General features: G+C 37.2%; 1 long non-coding RNA gene across 3 annotated transcripts; it reads left to right on the top strand.

Annotated features, from left to right (window-relative positions):
* Window positions 1-22,839, top strand: LOC137853884 (uncharacterized). 3 transcript variants are annotated; one of them, XR_011094796.1, is made up of 5 exons: window positions 1-577; window positions 1,851-2,007; window positions 7,028-7,108; window positions 21,520-21,679; window positions 21,813-22,839. It is a non-coding gene; the product is annotated as an uncharacterized lncRNA (long non-coding RNA). The 3 variants fall into 3 exon arrangements; XR_011094797.1 differs by lacking the exon at window positions 7,028-7,108 and having other exon boundaries at window positions 8-577; window positions 1,851-2,015; XR_011094795.1 differs by lacking the exon at window positions 7,028-7,108 and having other exon boundaries at window positions 17-577.
* Window positions 22,840-25,817: the final 2,978 nt, after the last annotated feature.

Raw genomic sequence — 25,817 nt, 5'->3', positions numbered from 1 at the left:
TTTTTTTTTTTTCTTCTGAAAGGCTGATGGTTTTCACAGGTATATGCTGTATTGGCAGGTTCCTAAGCAATCTATTTATATTCTTTGATCAAAGCTGTATCCCGAAATAAATTTAAATTTAACCAGATGATAGCTGCAGTTACATAATCTAAAAATATCAATGATGGAAAATTTTAAAGCATTTGGTTGCTGTAAGGAGCGCAGGCCCAGTGAGAGTGACAGGTAACTGGACTCCTCATTTGATGAGGCACCCTGGAGCATTCAGAGCTGATTACCTGGATGCAGGCCACCATGCTGCATGGCAGACAGCATGGGGCATGTTTGTGCATCAAAATGGAGAGGGAAGGCAGCAAGAAATGTGACTTCCCACCACCCCCATGGCTTCCATCTGGGAACAGCTCTGTGAGCTGAGAGCCCTGAAATGGCCACCCTGAAATGGCCGCCCTCCAGGTGAGCTGTCATGGAGGCCAATGGGTGGGCACCTGGGCCTTGATGTCCTTTTTATAGCACACACATGAGTGCTGTGGTAAAATCTCCAGAGTTCTAGTGATGGATATTCTCTCAGCATGCTACAGAGGTACTACTGTACTACTTTTTTTTTTTTTTTAAGTAATACTAGTAGTGCTTTCTGCCTTGCCCTGCTACTTTAGGAAAAAGCTTTTCAAAATCTGAAGCACTTTCAGTCACTTGAGGAGTTTGGGCAGTGAAGTCCTATGGGCTGCTAATGGAAGTAGGGGTAGTGTTTTATGCCTGCCTCAGGTCCTGGCCTGAGACAGATTGCTCTTCAAAGTCCATTACAAACTAGTCGTGAAGGGGCTGTTGCTTCAGTAAAATGTCTGTAACGCAGATGATTTTATTCATTTGTCTGGAGTGGAAAAAGTAGCTTTTCACGTGTGTAACTCCACTAGACGTGGGCTGCTTACTGTATTAGACACCCACCCTGTAGCATATTAAATAGATAACTTCTTTTACATAATAAAGATCTCAAACTGATTAAGAAAAAAAAAAAGTCAGAATGGACTCATACTTCTAAAAAAAAAAAAAACACTAAATATTCAGACTCAGTAAAAAAAAAAATATTTTTTTTTTTCAAAACACATTCAGCTCTCTGAATCTTGAGATTGTGTGTGAGATGTATTCTTACATCTTTCTGTCCCTTTTAAAAAAATATATGTTTTTCTTCTAGTCCCTGGACTCTAGAAACGTGGGCATTGAAAGTGTACTCATTGTGGTAATCAGGATATAAGAATTCACACTCTGCTGTTTGGTTTCTTCTGGGATTGATTTCTCATGTACTTTTGGATTGACTATTGAAAATATAGTTAAGAGAAAAGAAGTGGATAAATAAGATGAAGAAAGCAATGAAAATCCTTTTTCTAGGTTTTTTTTTTTTTCCTTTTCTTTTTACTAAGCCACTGCAAAATGCATAATTAGAAAATGCACTATTTTCTGTGTCTGATTTATGACAAAGCTTTGAATTAATAATTGGGTAATCCATTATATGAACTATTTCAGAACTAGCAAGAACAATGTTCAAATGCATTTCAATACAGTAAACATTCAAAAGAAGCAATAACAATATTGGTAGATGGCAAGCAGAGATATAATTGCCTTTGGATCGAAAACTGCAGTTTAGGCCCCCATTTTGTTTGTTCAAAGGTTGTCTGTTAAATGTTCTTTCAACGCAGGTGCATGCAATTAATCTCACAGAAATCAATGAAATTGTATGTGGGTGTATGAGAGAAAAAAAATATTATTAAATAAGAAATTATTCTATTTAATAAAGTTCCTTGCTTATGTTTATCTTGCTTCCATGTTTCAAAAGCTTCTAAATAATATTTACTTTAAAGGTTGGTCTGCATGTCATTCATTCTACATGCACAGTGTCAGAGTGAGCTGTGGGTATTGTTTCTTTCTCCACCACTGAACTGCTGGAGCAACATACTGCTGTGAAAAACTGAGCCTTTCCAACAGAATTAGAAATACTGTCACACCTTAAATGCAAAGGTAAAGAGGTAAATAGTTTCTCCAAGCAATATAGCTATTTTTAGTTACATCTATTTCCTCTAAATAGTCAGGCTGATTGTACTTTTTTTTTTTTTTTTTTTTTTTTTTTAGTCAATACAGTTATTTTGTAGAAAAAGTGGATTTTCTTTGACAAATATTTTCAGAGGTGTCTTACTTGGGTGGATTATTTTCCTTCAAATGGTTTACAATGCCAGTATTTGGCTGATAATAAGGTATTTCACTCAAATATTCTGTTACAGTACCTTCTGGAAATCATGGTTGTTTTTTTCTTAGGTTATTATAAGATTGGGCTCGGCAGCTCTGTTAAATTGCTCCTGATGTGCTCTGTCCACAGACTTCCATGATATACCTGGCTTTTTTCATGATGAGGAAGAGTATGTTGCACCATTGAAAATGTAGTGCAACCTAGAAGAAAAAATCTGTGAATGAGACTAATAATATGAAATGTTAGAACTACAACTCCACTGGATCTCCCAGTTGGCAATATTTCTGATCTGAAATATTTTTTCTTCTTCTCTAATAATTTTTGCAGTTTCTTTTTAAGGAGTGGGAATGGTTGTGAAGAACAGAAATAGTTCCATATAGAAGTGCTGATAGCTCTCTTTCATTGTTTTTCATTTCTGTTAGCATTTTCCTGGGAAAAAATACATTCTTTTTCTACCAGCGTTTTTAATCAGGTACTTAGTATTCATGATTAATATCATGAATACAGTGTGAGATATGTTATAAATGTACTTCACTGCTTTAGTTCTTCAGCTATACAAATAAACCTTTAAAAAGGTCTTACACGTGGAGGAAAAAAAAATATCCTTCTGTATCTCAGCCGTGGACACAGAATTCATTTCTGTGAATATTCTTATGAACAAAATGTCAAACATATGGATGTTTTAAAAAGGAAACAAAAAAGGCTGTTAAAAACATTAAGTCACATTTCTAATTAGAAGCCAGTTGAATCTGTTTGATGATGTTAATGCTACTCAAACTGTTGCACTGGCAACTCTTGGCAAATATTTATTTTTGAAATGGTGACTACCGTGTGGTTGTTGTAGGGAACTGACTTGTAAATTATATTTAATGCCAAAAGAAAGGATAAGACAATCTAAACTGGAGTTGTAAATTTGATGTCCAGGTTCAGATGTGTACACTGAGCTTTGTCTTGGTGCTTTCTTCCCTATGGGAAGGAAACACGATAACAAGAGATGGGAAGAGCTGTAGTTCAGGCCACTGGAAATGTACCGTGGAATGTACCATGAATGTACCATGGAAAATATTTGGGTTTTACTGAATAATACATGCAAATTAGGTTATATGGCAGTCACATAGCTGTAATAAGTGTAAACTCAAATTATATGGCCAATATTCCTCAGGAACTATGGTCTGACTTCTAGGAATATATGTTTTTGTTTGTTTGTTTGTTTTTTAATTTGTGTTTTGAATAGTTGCAGAAAAGCAACAAATTGCTAATTACTAAAAAAAAATGAATAATCTGCTTGTGGATCATTTGCAAGAAGGGAAAACTGTTAAGAAGTACTTCAGTCAGTGCCATGTGTCATCTATAGTTGATGAGGAAGGCACGCAGAGGCAGCTGAAAGGTAATCTACAGTTGCTGATATGAAATCTAAAAGTACTCGTTTCTTATTCCAATGGGATTCCCAATTTTGATTTGGTAGTCCAGGTTGTGCTGTTTATATCCTGGCTAGTATTTGGCATCGTGTAAGCTATAGATAATAACAGAAAGGTGAGCTATACACTGTAGGTAGCTCATCTGGCTCAGCCATTATTCCCGTGTGAAGGAAATGGCACCTGGAAGGGGAAAGCTGCAGATATGTGGCAGTGGAAAAGACAAACAAAAACTAAGAAGTTGAGCAATAAACGCTGTCCGTAGGATAGCAATCGCGTGATTTAGTAACACATGCAACAGCCATTGTTTTTGAGATGAGAGCAACCATTGTTTGTCATGTGTCAGGATGATCAATGGATTGTTTTTCTGTTACGTCAACACAGCTTTACTTCAATATGTTACAGCATTGAATCAACATATTACAATGCCTGAACGCAGCTCTGAAGGGAAAAAAGGTTGTTGGTCCAGTGGCAGGAACTAACACTTTTCTTGTATAAGACATCAATTATTACAATGATTAGATGCCCTGAAAATATATTCCCCAAAAGCTGGCTGCTACCGTGTACTCTGAGAGAGATGTTGAACAGAGTAAAAGCTCTCCTGGTAGCTGTTGTAAATGAGGATTTGTCTCTCATCTTGGTACATGCACATTGCCTCAGGGTTTTTTTATTGAAAAATGTCAACAGCAAACAGAGCCTGTGCTGAAAGGAAATCCTGCCAGAAGATCATAGAAAACCAGAGTTTGAAAAGGACCTTGTAGACTGGGAAGGGTATCGGGTGCAGTCCCTAATCAAAGTAAGGCCAAATTGGAAAAGTTTTCTCAGGGCATTGCATAGCTGGATTTCTGTGGGGACTTCCTTTTGGAATAGATAGATCATTTGCTACCTGATCATGTGCACAGGCACTCTGAGTAAAGTCTGGATGTTTAAGGTGTATCTAGACAATGGGAATGGTGCTCTGTGCAGAGCATGCTACAGGAACTTCTTTATATTTTCTGTTTTCCTTCTCTGAATGATTCCTCAAAAAGCAAGAGAGACTGTTAGAGGGAAAATAAAGAGGAAAAAGGACCCCAGCAGGTGGTTGCAGGAGTATCCTGGCCATGCCTTGATCTTGAGCTGAGATACTGAGTATGACTTATTGTGGACAGGACAACGCAAGCAAGAGCTGAGCGTACTGAGCCTTGGCGTGGGCTGGAAAGATGTATAGTGATATTGCTGGCATTTAGTTGGCAGCCTGTGCCAGCACCTAGCTAGAAACCCCTCCAGCATTTGAGATCAAGGGAAGCACTGCTGTGCAGACATCCAGCGCTGCATAGAAGAAGAAAATAGCAGGTAAAACTGCTGCTTCTTGGTGCACAGCTGTTGGGTGTCCTGCTTTCTTCAGATCATACTGTGCTGACTCACTGCCATGGTACCTGGGTCAAGGCTCAGTTTGTGACTACGCGAGCGTAACGCTTTTGCAGCCAAACCCAATGCCTGCTTGGTCTGCTTAATCAGTTGAGCTTAGCAGCATCACACTGCCTGGTGTTCTCTTTCCCCTGTGACACTGGTCAGCATCACTCTGTGGGTCAGCAGCTCCCAGCACAGCTTTTGGCTGCCGTGAAACATGGCAGTGGGCTAGGCTGGTGACAGATGAGCAGATGTGGATCAGCTGAAAACTACTTTTGCATGCAATGCAAGCACCAGTCTGCACCCCCTGATTGTGGAAGCAGATTGCTTGCGAAGATGTTATTTTAATAGTAGTTGAACTTGTGTCCCAGAAATCTTTCTTCTTTTTTCAGATAAGTGAAAAGCTTATAATTAATTCAAAACTCTGAGTGTTGTGTTACTGATAAGTATTCTCTCTGGCTAGAGTCTCGCATACTTCACATTACGTCAAAAGAAAGCAAAGCAAGTGCAAGATACTTCAAAAAGAAAAAGGCTGCTAACTAAACAGAAATATTTCTCATTATTGTTTTAGCATAACAAATGCCTTAAAAAACATGTATGCAAATTTATTTGTTTCTTGACCAGGACCAGTGAATATAGCTGTTTTGCTCCTTTGCAGGGAAAAAATTCAGGAAGTATAGGAATATCCTGAAGTATGACTGATGCACCTGTCATTGACTGTTTTGACAGTGTGAATCAGAATGTATGGTAATAGTCTGTAGGCACAGGAAAACCACTTCATGCCAAATAGGTTTAGCGAGTTTTAATTTTGCACAGTTATACCCAACTACAGCATACTTATGAATAATAACCCATTCAGTGAGGAAAACATGTTTGGACAGGTGTTTGGCGGAGAACTCCCACTGCATACAAGAATTGCAATAAACCCAATCACTGGTTACCAAAGTTTTTGGAGCAATGCCCACTGCATCTTACTCTGTACCAGCTGAAAGCCAAAAATATAAGAGGAGCATACTGGAGGAACCCTTGTCAGTTTAAAATACTCCTTGAAATACATATCAGCGGATTCCGTACCATCAGTTGCTCTTTACTTAACTTTGTGCTGCTGCATAGCATACAAGGTATCAGTGAATGCAAGCAGCGCTTGGTTGTCTCTGCTCAACAAGTTCTCCATTTCTGCTCAGTTGTCTGGCTACAAAAATATCATGAGATGTAATTAAATATTACGGAGGAATCACTTTAGCCCACAAGGAAGGAGCTAATTCCACACACAAATGAAAGGCTTATGGAACTCAGCTGTGGCTCTGGCCATGTGCAGGGATTGAAATTAACCATAAAAACCCAACATGTTTTTATCAGGGTTTTTAAGCAGCTTCTCCCTTTAAAGCGGTTGTCCTGACTTTATCCTCATGGTATCAGCATAAGGTAGATTTCATTCAGTTGGAAGAAGATCAGCTCAGTGTTTTGTAGCAATATGGCATTGCCTTTCCTTCTGGAATTTTTAAATGAAAATTGAATCTGGATGGTAATTCTGAATATATTCACAGTGAGCCTCTGTAATAAGAATTACTGCTGATCTGTTACCTCTTCCCACCCAGCAGCCTATCAAGGAACTAATTTAACAACAAACTGTTAAGGTAGAAATGCACATTAGAGGGACATACACGTGGTGGGAGGTGGGGAGGGTTGGAAGTAGAGTTAAATTATTTTCCTCAAATAATTCCTTCTTTACCATGGCCATTTTAAAGAATACCTAAAAGGGTCGAGTTCCTCTTACCACTAGCCACTAAGTTCTCTTAGCTCTGGAATAAGCTGAGAAGCAGGTGAGGTTAACTGTATTTCTCCTACTGAAGGTGTTTTGTTTTGTCTTAATGCTTTCAGCCACTTAACTATAGTCTGCTCTGTGATAGTTTAGAAATTTTAAATTAACTTTGAACTCTAGCAAGCTTTGTAACTGATGTAATTCGACGTTGCTCCATTGACTTTGCAGTGTCAACCCTCACCGGAGGAGGAGATGGAGTGCCATTTCCAGTGTTTGCAGAGGCAAGAAGAGTTCAACCCTTACAAAAATGTAAATGTTGTGATCTTTGAAGGAAATGTATGTGAATTCTAAGTAACCTCATCTCTCTTTGAAAGTAACAAGCATGCCCTGAAAAATAAACATAAAAAAAAAAAAGTCTTGTGTTAACACTGAGTTAACACAAGGTTAATCAATGGTAACAGAACTGAGCTGTTGCTTTAGGAAAATACTGTGAAACTATAGCTGGATCAGCTGGTTACACTAACAAAAATATATTCCTGGGTTATTTTCCGCATGACTTAAAGGTTGTAATTCATAACTTGATACGTGCATCCTAAAAGAAACTGCTGTTGCAGTCTAGCTGTTTTCTAGAGATTAAGTAGTAATGGAAGCAAAGGACTAGGACCTGACTTCGTACAGCCTGCTCTTCGCTGTGTGGTTCATGCACTGTTCGTTCTGTACTGGATACTCAGAGAAGCAAATTTGGATTAAGAAATTTGGCTTGATTCTAGATTGTGGTAATCAAGTCACAGAAAATTGATTTTATTTTATTTTTTTCTGATAACCCAGGCAAAATTCACACTATGAGAAGCCATCTCATTAGTTGAGTGTCAGTCTGGAGTGATCCCATGACTTCAAAGCCCTGATTCTCTTTTTTTCTGCTAATGCTCCATCTGTTCCCCTCTGCTTTCACTTTATGGTTGTGTCCTCTGCTTCATACCTCAGTGCTTCTTTTGATGTATGTCCTGTGCCTGGACCAGCCTTTCATTTTGTGTGTCAAGCATGTAAACTGCATTATTGAAAGTGCCTCTGAAAACCTGTTTCTGATACTTTGGTTCTCATTGTACACTTCCATTTCATAAATGAAATTTTGACCTTATTGAAAATAATGACAAAACTCCCAATTGCACCATGAGAGACAGGATTCATTGTCTGTGTCTGGATTTGTATAAAAGAGATTGAAAAGTTTTTGGGGCAGAGACAATTGGATATATTTCCAGTTCCTATGGTGGCACATGGGCCAGATTTTTAATATTTAGAGTGCCTAGCTATTCTAAAAATTTTTCCACTCCTGTTAAATGAAAGCTGAGGCCCATCTGAGATTGGGACATTTTTATTTGCCAGACACTTTATTTGTCATATATTTTAAAACCATGTATTTCCACTAAAAAAAAAAAAAAAAAAAAGCCTCGACTCCTTGATCATCATTAATTTCAGAGGTAATAACATTTACACCCTGATTCACCCTACCTGCTATCAGCAATTTAGCTAAGGTCTTTATTGAGATCTGCATCATACTACATTTCCTCTGTAACTGGTAGCTAGAGAGGAGCAGTTTAAGGAGACAGGTCTGCATCACCCTCTGCTGTGCTTCTGCTCTCTCGTTTGCCTACAAAGTGGAGTTTTTGTCTGACTAGGCTCCTACTCTGAGCAACTCAGATCAGATAAAACCTTAATGCCTCAGAAAATCAAACAAAGCTTTAGCTGAATACATACAAAATTGAGTGAAGCCAAGTTCACAGTCCACAGCCAAGTTCACTCAGGTCTGTTGGCTTGCCCAAAGTTTTACCTGATGGAAAAAGACTATAAATGCTAGCCAAGGATTCCCTCACACTCTTTCTCTCTAAGTGCAGGGCCACGATGCCCTATGCTATCCAATTCACACTGTGTGCTTTCTGTATGCATACTTTTTGCATACTGCCTGATACTCAGCAATGACCCCAATGTTCAAGTCCCGTTGCAGTCAGCTTGACCTTGTGTAAACAACAGTGCTCAGACTGAGGCTGTGTATCAGGCTTGTTGCTTACCTCTGTGTTTCATTGTCTAGCCACCTCCTTTGGCTGTAAAAGCCAAAAGCAACCTTTTCATTTGGTGAATAAATATCAGGAGTCACAGGGGGATGCAAGCACAATTCTGAAGTAGTTCTACCATCACAGCATTAATGCTTTGAGAGACTTCTGTCTTTATTCTACATTTTTTTGCAGAACCCTCATTTTCATCTGTCTAAACAGGTACAGCTTTTTTTTTTTTTTTTTTTTTTTTTAATCTCTTCATGAACTCTGGACTTTAGAAGCAACACAGCTGATTCAGGCATACTCTTTAGATATGTAAGGACAACTGAGACATAGAGTAAGGCAGCTACAGCAGTCTTTGGTATTCTTTCCGTAGTGCTGATAAGAACAGAAGAGCAGGAAGGAAGCAGGTGATTTATATAATAATGTACAAAGAACAATGCCTGTTAGCACTTTTTAGTTCTTTGGACTGTGTTCCTTTTAGCCAACTGCTTCAGTTTAAAGATGATGCAGAAAATACTGAAGAAAGTACCTAAGAAGCAGGAAAGAAATCAAGAAAAAGGTGAAGTTTGAAGCCATACAACTGCTGCTTGTATCTTATTGGTCAGGTATGTAATTTTGACAAGTGAAAAATGAAAAACTCTTATGACAACAATGAGGAGGTAGATCACCACAGCAGTAATCCAGACCATAACCGCTATTTTTGTAGCACAAGGTATTGGTATTTTATTCAACCGGTAATACAGATGAACCACTTTAAATAGCCTATCTAATATGATGGCAGCAATGAATACAATCAAGCCCTGTCCTATTCAGTGGCAACATGAATAGATTAAATCTGTAGAGAAAGTCTTTGGAAGACCGGTACTCTCTGTTCAGGTAGTACCCCATATAAAAAGACAGACTCATCAGCATTACGAAATAAGCAAATGTGCTGAATAGATACATGGTGATTAGTCTCCAGCTATTCCTCTAAAAGCTCAAAAGATGCTCCAAGCAATTTCACTGCAAAGTGCAGGGACAAGAATGATCAAAAATGTTCACTTGTCATTTTACTCATTGCTGCAGTTCTAGAGCTTTTTCTGGCTTCGTTGTTCTTGTTGGTCGAAGTCTGCTGCCCACATTTGGATGTTAAATTCAGCTGCTTTCTAGCCAAGAGTCTGTGAAGTGAGCTGCAGAGGAAGTACAATGAAGTCTCAAGATGTGGTGTATTTATTAGCATATTGTGAGTCACTATGAGTATGATGGACTCTTTCAAACTGTTGAAACAAATATCTTATGAATATCAAACAAATATCTTAGTTGCTAGTGAAACACTTGCTCAGAGAAAGAATGCTAAACCTAGCAATACTGGTTTTAGGTATCCAGCAAAACTGCATTTAGATGAAAAACATTGTTTTTTTTCTTGTTCTCTTTCATTCGTTAAGAATTGGTCCAACATCAACAAATGGCTTCAATTTTTTTGGGGGTGGGGAGGTGAGAATACCAAATGTCTAGACCTGTGTAAATTCAACAAGTACAACATAATCATTGGAGTCATATTTGCCAAAACAACATCCAACATCCTTTTGACGTATGTAATATCCATTAGTCTTATGTGACAGCTCCATACTTTGTTCCTAAAGTGCTGTGAACACCTGTATCATGGGGAAGGAACTCATACTGTGAAGAAGCCAGCTCATAAAGAAAGACATCTTGTGGTCCGTCAGATGTACTGGACTATTCCCTGAAACCAAATGTTTAATGTTTTGATATCTGGGGTTTTTGTTTGTTTGTTCATTTAATTTTAAATTATCATTAATTAAACTTATTTTCTTTCCTTTTGTTCCTTAAAATATTTCTGGGGAATCTTTCTAAGCCTTTCACTTTATTCTGTTTATTGTACTGTGTAGCAGACACCCTTTGCTTGCATATGGTCTTATCTGCTGGCAGTTGAATCTAAGTATGAACAGGGGCTTGGACTGAAAGTTTATAGAAAGACTAGATGTAGTTGAAGCTATCTAGCAGAATTGAGTTTTAGAGGCATGACTGTACCTCATAAAATAATGTGTTCTTATGGATTAATTTCAGTTACATTGCCTTGTGGAATACCCCCTTGTTCTTGAGCTGTCAGGGAAATAAGAAAAGGCTTCTTTATTTTCAAAGTGTTTATCACAGTACTTCTTATTCATTTGATCTGTGATGTAAATAATTTGGGTTTTATTATTATATCACAGCTGTCAGAAAACCAGAAGTAGTTCTCAAATTGAGACAAACCATCCTGTAATAGAATAAAAAAGACATGATTTTTTGTCATACAATGTGAAGTAAGACCTTTATTTTGAAGAAGAGAATAAGAAAATGGTGATTTGACCTTTATAAAACATTTCTACAGTTATCTAGGATGTTCAGAACACCCACAGCCTGTTAGTTTGCTAGCTTAACAGCAGTGAAAAAACAGAGATGGAGTGTCCTAGGCTTCTTCATCACTGGGAGTGATGCTGCCTGTTCTGGGAGTCCAGAGGGAGGTAGGACCCATGACACTGAGCTCTATGGGAGTTGCCCACGAGAAAGGCAATCAGCACACTTGCTATCAGCCAGGTGTAAGCAACGCTACCTCCATGCCGCTTGATTCTTGAACTCCAAATAAATCTTCGTGTGGGAAAGCAGCATTTAGGCGTCAACAGTCAGCCCGCTGTTTTTTCCTACAGCTACATTTTTGTCTGTGCTCTGGTCCATTTCATTCTGTATCTTCCACTCTAGTCAACTAATTAAGGATCACGACATGGTTTTGTGAGGATCTTTCATTGGAACCTTTATAAATTAAAGATTGTCTTGCCTATGGACCCTCTGAAGGAGGGAATTTGCTCTCCGTTATCTTTGTTACTTATTGTTAGGTTTGCAGTCAGGGTCCACGCTACCTCAAAGGTAGTTGGAGCTTAGTGCCACTCTATGGATTTCATTTCTGAGGAATTCTTGAGATTCAGCAACAGGAAATTGCTCTGTAAGTTTGAGTTAACAGTAGTATGTTTGACATAGCAGCAACAGAAAGATTAGACTGAATGGTTTCTTAGCATAACTCACAACTGAAATTTACAGCAGCATTTGTCTTTCATGGCACATCTCAGAATTGTTAACGTTTTCTAATATAAAAAATTGCATAATTTTGCAGGAGTTTATCAAATTTAACAGGGTGGTGCCACCTGCAGAGTTTCTGATTTTCTTTGAACTTTTGGTGTCTCATTATGGAATAGACATGTTGGTAATTCTTGATGCAGCTTCTACATATGCAAGAAAGTGCTAGCTTATATAAGATTTCTCAAATATATAAAACAAACAAACAAATTTATTCCATTTATTTGCAGCTACCTTTCAATAACATCAGTCCAAATAAAGTGTTTGATTGGCAAGCCACAATCCTGGATGTAGAAAAGTACCAATAACGTCAGATGTAGTTTAAGCATGGATGTATGTTTAAAATTCATCTTGGGGAAAACCTAGAATCAAAGTGGCATTTTTATGGGTTTTTGTCAGTTATTGCAGACATCTTGTATTGCACATGTGTGTTTGTAGAATATTTTAAAAAAATATATAAAAATGAGTTGTCTATGAGATGGCACTCAGGACATTTTGGAACACTGGTGTCCCAGTTTATTCCTAAAATTCTGATTTCTTCTCTCAATATCGCTGACTTAAAATAGTTGTGAAGAAATGCGTTATTCTGGAGTGTTAAGAAGAGCAAGCATTACAAAGTGCAACAAACAGCTAATTTTGACATGTTTCTCTTGCCTTTCTCCTGGCATTGACCATAAAAGAGTGACCCAAGTTAACACAGGAAGCAGCCAAAGAGACTGCATGGCACCAATCATTAAGGTTAATTTTGTGCACGTTAATCCCAGTAAAAGTTTCCGAATGACAAATTGTCCTCTTGATTGAAATGCGTTTGGCTGTGAGAGCGAGCTGGGGTGACAATGACCACATCCTGCACTGCTCCGATCACCTTCCAGTGCTGTGCCATGTGTTGTGGCAGCTGTACTAGCTGCAGTCTAAGCCATTGGTACCTGCTTGCTGACAAAACACCCAGGATACCTGCGGCAGCTAATTTTTGACAGTATGGGACACATAGCTGTGTTTGATCACAGTTGCAGTCACCTTCAAGTGAAGGATGGAGGTTTGCGCACACTCAATGTATCTTTGGGCTGCGGGTTTGGAGCCCGTGCTCTACAGATGTGGAAACCAAATCCTGTCTCACTTGGCTCACCCTGAGCCTGTCTTGTCCAGGATGCTCTCTGAGTGCTTGTTTGTATGAGGCTTGAGAAAGGCAACAGGATTATTGGACTGTGGCTCGACTGTACATAACCACTGTTTAGTTTAGTTTTTGTTCCATTATTACAACTGTTTACGTTAATTGAATTTTTAATAAAAGCCCAAGCAATTCACACAGCTGGTGTTCTCTGAGGCTACTTGTAACCGGAGGTCATCATGGCTTTCATGGGCAATTTTGCATCTTTTTATTTGTTCCCTGCTGTTTTGCTTTGTTTTGTTTTCTGTAGGTGCCCAAGAGAGAAATAATTTTGTTTTCTTTCTCACTGACTGTGTTTGTAGAGAGATTGTACAACCTTGTGATCATTCCAGTGCTTCCTCTGTGAGTCCCTCCTCAGATCACTGTGGTGAAAGTATAATGTGCTTTTCTAACTGCTGGCTCACTGACTGCTTGTTGTAGTGTTTTCTCTTTTCTGCTATTCATTCCACCCATGATTCCATTGATTTTTCTAGCTCCCCTTTCTAAATTAGACTTTGGCTAATGCAGACTTCTCAAGAGTCTCCTGCTCTGTAAGACTCTGGGCACTAATCAGTGTAAGAAACTTGACAGGTTATTATTTTTTTCTAAGTGCTCCTTTCTACTGGGGAAGCCATTAGACAAAATGCAATATATATATATATATATATATATATATATATATATATATATAGTATATATATATATATGTATGTATATGTATGTATATAATTTTTCTCTTTATTTTAGGGGGAGAAACAGGAGTGAAGCACAGGCAAGTATCTGGAATTGCCAGACGGCAGAGTGGACCCTAGGACACAGGAATGTTGTGAGCCTTTTGGCTCTGTGGTTTTGTACCCTACCGAGCAGAGAGCATTGCGCATGTCTCAGGCCTGCAGCTCACGAATCTTTGCTTCCCTGCACAGAAGCTCCCAGAGGATCCCTGGAAGTTCACCTTGATTTTTCCAAGGCCTTCCACTGGCCTGGATTTGTCTGTGAGCTTCCTGGCCCTCTATAGCACAGCAGGCTATAGGAGAAACCTCAGTGTTACTACTTTGATCTCCCTAAACATTCATATCTTTAGCTGCTTTATGTGGTCTCTCTGGATACGAGCAGACTCCAAATCACATGCTTTAGCATTTAAGCCAACGACTACTAATAGATGATAGGCAGGAAGGTATTAAGGCCTGATCTTGTAACAGTCCTGATACAGGGAGTATGCAACCACTTACTGAAAATCATTACCTTCCTGTAACAGTATCTTCATGTACCAGTGAGACCTCAAGTTGGCTTTCTCAAAGATGGAATGGCTTTTAGGACCAAGATCTTCATGCAAATGCATTTACTTCAATTTATATTCTAAGAAAAGTTAAATAACCATTGATGGGACTTCTTAAGTACCATGTACTGAAGGTTTGATCTGCAGGCAGTTTTTTTCCTGGCACAAAAGTTTGTCCTGGGTATGACTTTTTTTTTTTTATTCTTCTCTTCCAAATTTGTTATTCCTGATGAGACATTATATGAATAAAATTGCAATGATGTAATTTAATTTGCTTCTCATAGTTGAATTAGCCCAAAATATGATTGGGCTATATGATTGCATGGGTACTAATGAATGGGAATAAAGCAACTTTTCTATGCACAGGCAATCCCTAAAATATATCTTTCCCTAACATTTAATATCATGATATTCCCGCTAGTGTTTTGAGAACATTAAGGGAAGCTAGATGAAATATTTTATCTTAAAAGCAGTCCTGCTGTGTTTCCTTGTGTGCTATGAAAAGGGACAGCTGATGTTAATAAAATCCCATTTTCCCAGCTTTTGAAATTACTTTTTTTTTCTCCACTTTAAGTCCTGAATATGTGAAAAAAACTTCTAGTCCTCTGAAAATAAATTCCAATTAAACCCACTGTGAAGGAGCTGAGCTTCTTCAGCACTTTAAAAAAAAAAAAAAAAAAAAAGTTTTATTGCGTACAATAATAGGAATTTTACAAATACACATGTACAACCTATTGTCTGATTTTTATTTATTTATTTATTTATTGGTATTTCATTATTTATAGGCCCTTATGCAGACAAAAGGGCTCATTAGAAATACATTTAATGTACATCAAGGTCATGCCTGAACTGCTTTTTCCACATGCAGGGAGAATTTAAAAGCTGAGATTGCCTGAGTTGTGAGCATGGTGTAATACTTTATCAACAGCTGTTCTTAGCAGAGCTGACCATGGAGTTCATTTATTCTCCTTTAAACAATAAGAAACCTTTGGCTCTTGGTTCCTTTAGAACAAGCTAATTTGCATTCCCAAGTCTGCTCCCTGGATTTATGCCCCACAGAGCTCTTGCTTAATAGACACCCGATATTGCCCTCACAGTGCAAGTGTGAGCATGGTACTGCAGCAGCTGGCAAGACCAGGTAATGTTAAGCTGATTGCAAGATGTCTGTACTGAAGATGAGAGAGGAAAGGGGGTCTTCTGATCTTTCTGAACATCAAACACTGCTCAGAAGACCCTTCTTTCCAAAAGGCACTAGCGTCTGTGATAGTTTAGCATGTTTAGATGATCTATTCAATACTAGACATCTGAGTATAGCAGTGTTACCATCCTGATAGCAAATCCTTGCAGAATTTTTGAAATAAAAGAAATATCTACGCTGGTATATTGTAAGTCTTAAACTGTTGGGTTGTCTCCGTACTTTCCTACAGACCCTTACAAATGTTTCCTCATGATGATTTGTAATGATACAAGGCCTGTATTTTTTTTGTTTTGAGCGAGTGATTGATATCAGCATGGCTTCAGCTGCTGTTTGAAGCAGGATATAGACCTGTAGGTCCAACAACCCTAGCTGCAGCTTTGCTTTCTATTTTTATTTATTTATTTATTTATTTATTTTCATGCTAATGACTTTGGTTTTCTTTTTCAAGTGTAGTTTCAGTCATATGCCTAACCTGTGTCCTCATGTTGCACCTTGTGAGCTGCTAACTCACCCCTGCACCCTTTCCCCTCCCAAAAACCTTTGCACTGGTTTCTCCACTGCTCCATCTGGCAATATTCCTTGTACTAATAGCTGAAAGCTGTCTAACACAAATGAGAAGGGAAAAATACATTTCAGTGGAGATGAGCTATCAAATGTATAATGATGTCATGATCTTTAAGTCTCTGATGTTGGATTTTTGTGCCATATGGGAGGAACAGCATAGCAACATAACTGCTACTCCTAATTGCATAATATAAATGTCAAGCGTGTTCAAAATTCAAGGATTACATATTGCCAGTAGAAACTCTTTTCTGTAGACTGAAGGTTTTTGGCAAAAGGGTCTAAAGACAGAAGCACTTACTGTCTATGATCTCATCAGCCTATTTCTTAAACAGCAGGGAGATGGACAGAAAAAGGCATTTTTGCAATGTCTCTGCCAAGGGACAAGATAATTTCTTGCTTTCAGCTCTGAAAAACTTCCAAGATACTTCCAAAAATTTCCAGTAAACAAATCTTCATCTTTAGATTAGCAAAGTTAACAAATATTGACTGGAGGCTTAAGCATAACAATGTTATACAGCACATTTCATAGAAAATTCACAGATGAATATAACTAGCTGACTTTTTTTTGTTGCAGAAATGTAAGGAAAAAAAATACAGAGTATGTATAAAAGGACTATAAATCATTGCTGAGAAAAATCAAAGATTTATTATTTTTGTAATTTTAATATACCTACTGGAATTAATAAAAATATAATGCATAGTGCCTGTGGTAAAAAGCTATCACTATCCAAGGATCTTATGAGTTTAAAAGCAGACAAAATAGTATATTTATAAAGGAAAAAGTCTTATCTCCACTGCACAGTGGAGAACTGAAAGTGAGGTTTATGCCAATGTTATAAGGGAAATCTATGGCAAAAATGATCATCTGCTAAGTGATGTCTTAGAGAGCTTCGCAACTGCTTCTTGTAGAGTAGATAGTGCATGAAAAGCTGGGTAGGTGCTTCTCTTGATTCAAGTTGATTCTGAACAGCTATTATTTAAGTTATTAATAATCCACTTAATGACTTCTGCAGTGATTGTTTCATAAGCAGTGACAAATCAACTGGATTTCTTAAGAAACTTTTTTTAAATTTTTTTTTCAATAAAATTGCAGGTCAAGCAATGTACAATCCATTATTTTGAAAGTCTGTTTCATGTAGACATTCTTATTAAAATTACCTGAAAAGACGCTTTGCAGAAAAATAGAATGTTAAGTGACTTAAGTGGCATTTTAATTTAATGGTTAGGGAATTTCCTACCAGACCCTTTTATTTATTACCTAATGTAGCTTGAGTTAAAGCCAGCAAAACATATCAGTCAAATTCCTGATTTGACCAAGTGGCAGAGGACACACATATGATGTATTTAGAATTGGCAAAGGCTTGTCTTGGTGATGAGTGCTGTAAATTACTTTTGATTAAAAAAATCAGCAGAGGAAGTGAAAAATCATTACGACCAGAACAAGAGCAATAAAACATTAATGCTGTGTGTAAAGATTGATGGGTAGTTGAGAAGCTGATTTGTAAAAGTCACCAGTACCACAGGGCATGAGTTTATTAAGAGTATGAAAGAGGCAGAGTGAAAAATGAAGTCATACTTTAATCAACGGAAATGGAAAATAAACAACTCAATGTTTGTAGGCTTCTTTTGATGCAATTTTAGTTTGAAGTAAGCTACCTCTGCAAACAACTTCCCAAAGAATTTCACCACTTGAAGATGAGCCTCCCCTAACCCTGTTTAGTCTGAGCAGGTAAAGATATAATAATGGGTGGAGAGGGATACGGGGAATGTTGGCACTTGATCTTCTTTCTGATAATTATAATATATACAGAAATGCATGGAAAATGTGTGTTTTCTACTCTGTTTCCTATATAAACTGTCATCTTCATGACCTTATTTGTATTATATGTAGTACCATACACAAAGAAATAAATTGCTTGTCCCTAGTGGGACAAGCTGTGACTCATGCAGACATAGACAAGAGAATTAGAGCTCTATGTTTGGGAGCTGGTAGCTGGGCTCCTACCTTCATATCTCTTTCTACACAAGCACTCTATGAATTGTGCCATCTTACTGGCAGTCTGACCACTCTGGCGTTATACAAATTCATAGTAGCTTTATCTGCTCTGGAAAGAAGTAAAAATACCAAATATTTCAGTGAAAGCAATTGTCTAAAATCAGTGATTAGTTGACCAGGCCTTCACAGTCCCACAAACAGCTATCGTATGTTTGACACTAATTGTATTTGGTGTCCTAGCTGAAAAGTCAGACTAGAAAGTCTGAGGATCTCACAGGCATATAACGTCTTCTATTTGGAGAGGTGAGTCACACAGATAAGGAAGTACAGAGATGCTGGTGACTACATGTATTTCTGTGTACTGTTTCCACTGTTGCTCTAGAATAGGAAAATTTCCAGATAAAAGTCCTTGTACAAAATTATACTCTTGTAAGCTGCCAAACCGACAGCCTTCATACCACTGGCAGAGGTAACATGCATTTCTTATTCTATCTAGCCAATATGCCTATATTTAACTCGGATCTAAAAGCACTGAAATACAGTATAAGGAATTGCTCATTTACGGTTACTGCAAGATGCTGAGCTTTTCTGGGAGCTGGTGGGATTTTTTTTTAACTCCCACTGGTTTTGTTGAAAATTTGGTATAAATATTTCACAAGAATGCCTGCCATTTTGTGGAGACAAACTGAGCCCTTCACCTTTCCTCTGAGATTTCAAGAAGCACCTCACTACAAGCTCACCAAATTGGTATAATTATCAGAGGTTTCCAGGTATCCAACTGTTTAGTTAACTGCCCTTTCAGTAAACTTATTTATATGCCTCTGTGTTTGCATGATCTGGATTTCCACCGGAAGTGGGGCTGAGTCTAAAAAAAGTCTTTCAGTCACTGAAAGTGGGAAACACCATTTAACCTTGGAAAAGCCTCACATTCAGAAGGCAGTACCTTCTTTGGTCTGACAAATGATCAACTTTTCCTAAAAATGCATGACACTATGATAATTATATACGACTATTTTAGTTCACACTTTAATGCTGTTTACAGTTCAGTATTCCTGTTTTTTTTTTTTTTTTTGTTTGTTTGTTTTTGTTGTTTTGTATTTTTTGATGTTTGTTCTTTTTTTTCTGTGATTTTGTTGAGGTGTAGTCATTTCTGTCATTTATTTTTCATGAGCTTTTATATTCATCAGCTATAATCAGGTTTTTGCAGCTTGTGGACTATATGCTTCTCTTTCTAAAAAGCGTAGTATTTAAAAAATGAAATGCATGGTAGATGTCTTAACTTTAAATGAAGAATAATGTAACCACATTTTTCAGACATACAGGGAACAAAATGAGACTTGAGGAGAAGAGGGTACAGTATTTTTCTTCACTAGGGCCACTCTTATGGGCTATAATGTGAAGAAAGATAAGGAACAAATTAATGTTAGCTTTCCAGAAATTGTCTTTCTGTGTGAGCAGTTATTGAAACTTTAGTACCGCAGACAAAACTCCTGCCACTGGAGTAAAAAGTTTTCGAACAGCAGTTTCTAAACAGCAGTGAAATGAATAAGGAGCTAATCTGGATCAATACAGTGTTTTTGTGTAACGGCGGTATTAATACACAGTACTTCTGTGTTTCTTATAACACCTGGGTGCTACAGAAGTCATGGCATACCCACTATTCCCTGGGCATTAGCAATATCGAATGTCTTGTTACAAAGCAGACTCGGGTAGAACAACAGTGCAATATATGGCCCCTGCTGAAACCATGGTGAACTCCTCTGTCTGTGTGATTAATGGGGTGAGCCCCTTCCAGGAGACAAATAGCGGTAACAAGAGCTTTGCAGAGCTTGTGGAACGTGGCTGGTTTAGCATTGCACTACGGGGCAAAAAGACTAAGAATTTGTGTAGCTGCTTATTTTTCTGGGGAAGCATCAATAAAAATGCTGGGTGATTGAACAGGAGATCTGATACGTGTGCTTTTTTCATGAACAGAACTACAGCCAGATCCACCAAGAAGAACAGATCCACCAAGTCCAGCCTTGTCAAGCTCTTTGTAGAGGAATGTGATAAATTTTCTGTATAAAGGATGAATCACTCAGATTTCAGTTAAACATCTTAATCATAATGATTAAAAAAAATTTGCCTGGTCAACTATGAGGAGGGCAGACATAACTTTGCAAATGGTCTGTGTCTCAAATGATATTTACAAATTAATTTTACTCTGAACCTAGAGATGACTGTTCAGCAACAGATTACCCTACAAACTGATCCTGCCATACAAATATGAAAAAATGTTTAATCTGTTTTAATCTGATCTTTGTCCAGGGATACTGAGATTCTTTCTCCAAAGAATTCCATGGGAAAAAAATTACTTAGCTACTTTTGGCCCTTTCAAAAGCTGTTTTATTATGATGGTAGAGAGCACTGCCAAATATTGTTAGTATTGATAGATACCTGAAGTTCTCTTTCATTGTAACACAAGTGTTCAGGGGACAAGGTGTATTTGTCCCATTCTTCTCCAGGCTGAACCGTAAATTCTCTTTCTGAACACCTAGCTGTTGTCACAACCAAAGTTCTTCAACTCTCATGTCCTGAGTCATAGGTGAAATGCTGGTTTTATTAGCAGGTTTCTCTGGACATGTGGTGTTTGAATAGTGTTTCTATGGCTTCAAGGAGACTATTTAGTCTTGGACTCTTTTAAAATAGCAGATATACTTGGCTGCATTTTGGTATCATATTGTCATCTCAGTTTCTGAATCATTCCCTAGAACACTGTAGAGAAAATGAGCTCTCTATGAGGCTGTCAGTTTGGGTATGTGCAGAATGTGGCTTCTAAAACAACCATTTCACTTACCTGCCAGGATGCTGCTAGGGCAACCCAAGCTAGTGTCTAGGGCTTGGCATTTTTAATGTTGTTGGTAAGGGAGCATCTATTCATATAGGGCAGTGCGATTTTTTTTTTCATCTTTACCTCTAATACTTGCTCTCTTCTGTATTATACCTTTTAGCCCTGTAGGAACAGATCTGTAATTTTTGGCAAATTGTTTTGTTGGTAGTTTGTATACTAATTAAAAAGAAGCTTGAGCAAAATGGAGCTGAGCTTCCTTTGGTTCCTATCTATTAAACTGGTATTTTCCAGCACATTTTTAATAGCTTTTGTAAATCTCACTGTTTTTCTGAAAAACCTCTTTTGGGAGCCACTGTTGTGACAATTTTTTTTTGTAGGTGTGGGGTTTGCTTGTTGTTTTTCTTTCTGACCCTCCTTTTCTTCACTGTTATGCATTTTTCCCCTTCCTCACACATTACTTTAGTCTGTTCTGGTTCTTTTTCTTCTGTTTGACCTTCAGTGTCATAAACTATTCCCATTAAAGGAGTTTCTGTTTACATCTCAGAAATGGGTGACAAGCATGAAGCATGGAGTGCTGGCTGTACTTCATGTACTTCAGTGTCTTCAGGAGTCTGTGAAAGGCAAGACCTGCCTCAGACTGACCCCAGCGATCTCTCCTACTCTTCTTCTTGACTGAAGAGCATTTTTGTGACTTAAAGAAACAGGTCTGATGAGAGCAAGCAGAGTTATTGGATTTTATCTATTTTGAGTGGTGGGTGATGGGGTAATGCCTTTAACCTAAAGTTAGAGTTAAAGATTTCTTGCTTGGTTACAGATTTCCTGTTTTCTGCCTTACAGAGATTGCAGTCTTTTCTGCCTGGAAAGTGAAGCTAATCTGTGGAAGAGGAATGAAGTTGGAAAGCCTAACTCATCAATGACAGCAAAAATACTTTAATATCTGGACAGTAATGCTGGATATATGTTGTATCTGTGGTACTTCATTGTGACAGTACAGGAATTTTGATCCATTCCTAAAGGATGCCTTGCAATTTTTGTGCCGTCTTTTACTAATAGAGATTGTGATAACAGAAGTGTATAGTTGCTTTTTTTTTTTTTTTTTTTTTTTTTTTTCTGAATGAGAGAGAAAAAATGTCCTTCCAGAAATCCTGCAGAAGGCCTGTGTAATTTTGATGTCTTTTAAGTTTTGGTTTGAAAACTTCTGGCCCTTTACACAGTAATTACTTTCATTGAGGAAGTGCACACATTCTGCTACTCGCTAATTACTGATAAGGAAAATGCAGGAAAGCTCAGTGATGAAACATGTCTCATGTGCTTGTCTTTCTTTTACCAAGCCAAATTCTGCAGAGCTGGCAGCAGTTGCAAAGACTGCCTTCTGAAATCATTCCCCCCTCCCTGTGACTTGAAATTTCCTTCTCTTCTTTCCATCAAAAATAAAATGGTAGCAGCTCGTGTCTTGTCAAAACGGGCTTCACATGCTACATGCCCTGTGTGGCAGGCAGGTAGTTAGGCAAGAAGCCAAGCAGATGAGGAAGAAAAAGGGAAAATTTCCTCATTTCGTTAACTTTGCTACTCACTATGAAGGAACAGATGCTGTTATAAATATGAGGAAAGGGAGGGAGCAACAGCTTGGCTGGATTACGGATTTGGACCCTAGACATCCAGTTTGTCATCTTAATTCAGATAACCAGGATTGCCAACTCTTCAGTCACATACTTGGCAGTGAGAAAGTGAGTGAGAGAAATCCCAGCAGACTTCCTGCTTTCTAGATGTCTCTAGCTCTTGAGATAATGCTGTTAAGTTTGTAAATGAGATGGGCTAAACCTTAACTAGATGGATAAATCCTAAATACATTAAAAAATAAAAATAAATCAGTTTTGTGACTCAGATTTTTTAAATATCTAAGAGTAGCAATATTGACTATTAAGGGGTAAACTCAAACATTTTTTTCAGAATGCTTCATCTGAGATGATAGAAATGTTTTGTTATATCCAGTACAATGTCTAAGTGTTCTTTTTTTTTGTTTGTTTGTTTTATTTAGAAAATGTATTCTGATATAACTTGGAGTTATTGAAAATAGCACCAATTCCCCTAACTTTATTTGGTATTACTTTAGATTTACTTTAATAAAAGTGGGACCAAAATTAGATTTTTCTTGCTGTATGTAAAAGCAACAAGCCTGAGAATATTAAAAAAAATAATAATAATCTAAGCAGCCTTAATATTCACAGAGCAGTGGCCAAGTGTGGAGAGTTTTGCCTGGAGTTTACAAGGTTTTAGAATTTTAAAGGAATTGTAAGGATGGGGATAGAAGGATAAAAAAAAAAAAAAAGATATAAAGAAGGATAAATTGCCTTCTGAGGAATGAAACAGTAATTATGCCCTCTTGGGCAGCAATAGCAGAAATTGAAATAATTTTACATTGACAGAAATTTTACAAATTTTACAATGACAGAAATTGAATAATTTTACTGTGCTTTGATTCAACATTAACACAGGTAGTCTTTTGGCTACTCTGAGGTCATTTTCCTGTAAGGTTCTTGACTTCTGCTTGGTATTGTTAGCTAGAAACAGCTCTCTTTTTGTCTGGTATGGCTTCTGTGGTGTCTGTATCAGGGATGAATAGATTAAGTCTTCCTAATTTGAAGCCTCTGTTTGAAGAATGACAAAAAGAACAACCTGATACAGAGATGTCACTTCGCTAATCAAAGCTTTTCATATTTTATAAGCCATACTTAAAACTAATATTTGTGTGAAGAAATAACTTATATCTAGGTAATAAATTGGTTTTTGTATCAGTTTTGGGAAGAAAACTAACAAGGTTATTAAATCTGAAAATAATAATTTGGGAATTTAAGAAAGTGTGCAATATTACAGGAATCATTGAAAAATACTTTGTTGTTACAAGTCTAACACAAACTTTTTATGATGACTCATGAACAAGTGTCTCATCTATCTTAGCATAAAAAGTAGTCTGATTTTGCATATTATCAGATTTTATTTTTTTTTGGTTGTTTAGGATAACCATGTATTTCAAACTTTCCCAGAAGACTGCTTGATTCTAATATCAGACCTCCTTCCTATGTCAGACCTCTTCAAGTTACCCCTCAGGATGATGGCCTTCCTTTCCCTAGGGTGATAGGTGTAAACCACTGAATGATTTTCACACGTCATATGTGAGAAGAAAACTTACTGAATAATACAGTAAGATGCATCTTTATCTAATCCATCATGTTCCCTGAGAATGACTTTTCTAAAAAATGCTTTTTTTTTTTTTTTTTAAATAGCATTAGTGCCTTTTTAAATAGCAATAGCATTTGCAAACTCCAAGGCCATCTACATTGCCTCTAGACTTTCAGAAATATTTTTTTGCCATGCTTATCTTATTATATTGTGTCATAGTTTCCACAGTCATGTATAAACAAACTTCTTTCCTCTTTCTACCAGCCTGTTAGGTACTGAATAGGTATTCTTATTGTGTCTGTCTCTCCTTAGAATTACCTCTTCTTTGAGCTAGCCATTTCTTGTTTCTTCCAACTTTCCCCACAGGACTTGCCACCCTTGTTCATTTTCTTGTCTGGAGTCTTTCCAGTTGGCCTATCTCTCTCCTGAGATGTACACACAACTGGAAACAAGCCTTACCTGTGGCACTGTGAACCACAGTTTCCCACAGACTGGAAGGAATTCCTTTGGGAGTTGCTTGTACATCTCCTTACAGTGTGTGCTTTCTTTTCTAATAGTCGTGGTTTGTTTTCATCTTGCAATCCACAAAGACCTCCAAATAATTTCCTGAAAAGCTTTCACATAATGAGTTGACTTTGTTTCTATGCACTTGATTTGTTTATGTTTATGTACATCACATTATAGTTGCCCCCACTGAATTTCACTGTGTTGTTTTAGAACAGATTTATGAAGAAAGTTTTGAATTCTAATCCTGGTCTTTAGTTTACTGTAGTTTATACCCATTTGGGATCATTTTAAAACCATATGTTGTTTAATACATCATCTAGGTTACTGTGACTATGCAGCATTGAACGCGGGACCATTTGGCCAGTCAATGACTAATAAGTCTCTGTAGTATTTAATTCTCTGTAATATTTTATTCAACTAACTTTAACTATTGCTTTAATTTCAATTGAGAGTATTTTAATCTAGCTTGTAGTTTTTTGATTTTCTTTTCAATTATGAGAACCAGTGTTTGGGGCCTTACTGTGGTCAAAATGCACTTACTATTTTATTTTATTTTATTTTATTTTATTTTATTTTATTTTATTTTATTTTATTTTATTTTATTTTATTTTATTTTATTTTATTTTATTTTATTTTATTTTATTTTATTTTATTTTATTTTATTTTATTTTTATTTCCTTTGTCTCATTAGGTTGGCTTCACCAAACTTCAGTGGTTGCTAACCTATTCAAACAACTGTAGACTTAAACATTATTAACTTATACATTCTATGCAGTTTTGTAGAAGAAATACGGATTTGTTACACTGTTCTATGCTGGGTGTCAAGAAGACTAATAATATATAGAAAAAAAATTAAGAAAGCCTGGAGCCTCTATAAACCATTCATAATATCATTAATACCCAAAGACCAAACAAGGAGGACTATTCCTGGTTGAACTATGGTGTAGTCAGATGTTTTCATTAATAGTATAAAACACCTGGATCATGGTCTTTAACTGGTCTTAAGGATGTTTAATAGAAGCAATGAGAAATAATAGGAATTGCAAACAAGATACTTCCAGGAAGCTGAAAGGAGGTTTTTCATAACTGCATAATATCCAGGAGCCACAGATTTAAACTGTGGTGAAACAATCCCATATTTATTAAGTGGATTCT

This window comes from Anas acuta, chromosome 3 (assembly GCF_963932015.1).
Source record: "Anas acuta chromosome 3, bAnaAcu1.1, whole genome shotgun sequence".
Classification (NCBI taxonomy): Eukaryota; Metazoa; Chordata; class Aves; order Anseriformes; family Anatidae; genus Anas; species Anas acuta.
The sequence above is the reverse complement of the archived record's forward strand: the minus strand, read 5'-3'. Positions and strand labels throughout refer to the sequence as shown.